This window comes from Oncorhynchus mykiss, chromosome 27, assembly GCF_057628025.1.
Source record: "Oncorhynchus mykiss isolate SJ-2025 chromosome 27, ASM5762802v1, whole genome shotgun sequence".
NCBI classification, from domain to species: domain Eukaryota; kingdom Metazoa; phylum Chordata; class Actinopteri; order Salmoniformes; family Salmonidae; genus Oncorhynchus; species Oncorhynchus mykiss.
This window is the reverse complement of record NC_143048.1, coordinates 37645001-37645739: the sequence shown is the minus strand read 5'-3', so window position 1 is coordinate 37645739 and position 739 is coordinate 37645001. Positions and strand designations below refer to the sequence as shown.

Sequence of the window (739 nt, the reverse complement as noted above, 5' to 3'; positions counted from 1 at the left end):
GAATAGAGGGAATAGAGGAGAAGGAATGGGAGAGAGGGAATAGAGGAGAAGGAATGGGAGAGAGGGAATAGAGGAGAAGGAATGGGAGAGAGGGAATAGAGGAGAAGGAATGGGAGAGAGGGGATAGAGGATAAGGAATGGGAGAGAGGGAATAGAGGAGAAGGAATGGGAGAGAGGGAATAGAGGAGAAGGAATGGGAGAGGGGGAATAGAGGAGAAGGAATGGGAGAGGGGGAATAGAGGAGAAGGAATGGGAGAGAGGGAATAGAGGAGAAGGAATGGGAGAGAGGGAATAGAGAAGGAATGGGAGAGAGGGAATAGAGGAGAAGGAATGGGAGAGGGGGTAGATGAGAAGAAATGGGACAGAGGGGATAGAGGATAAGGAATGGGAGAGAGGGAATAGAGGAGAAGGAATGGGAGAGAGGGAATAGAGGAGAAGGAATGGGAGAGAGGGAATAGAAGAGAAGGAATGGGAGAGAGGGAATAGAGGAGAAGGAATGGGAGAGAGGGAATAGAGGAGAAGAAATGGGACAGAGGGGATAGAGGATAAGGAATGGGAGAGAGGGTGTCGAGGAGAAGGAATGGGAGAGAGGGGATAGAGGAGATGGAATGGGAGGGGCTACTTTATGCTAAAGATTAAACAACTTGTGACATCATCAGATAAACACTCAATTCTATCACGCATCTCCTGTTTCCAGTCGTTCGTAATTTTTTACAACAGTCAAAGAACGTCAACATAT

The 739-nt window shown here is 47.8% G+C and overlaps 1 protein-coding gene across 1 annotated transcript in view; it reads right to left on the bottom strand.

The window, feature by feature from the left end:
- Positions 1 to 687: 687 nt before the first annotated feature.
- The window catches only part of LOC110507218 (phosphatidylinositol 3,4,5-trisphosphate 5-phosphatase 2A), a 104963-nt gene continuing 104911 nt past the window's right edge, over positions 688 to 739 (bottom strand). The window contains exon 27 of the mRNA XM_036965056.2: positions 688 to 739. This exon is cut by the window's right edge and continues 1349 nt beyond it. The gene's annotated coding sequence lies outside the window, so the exon portion shown is untranslated.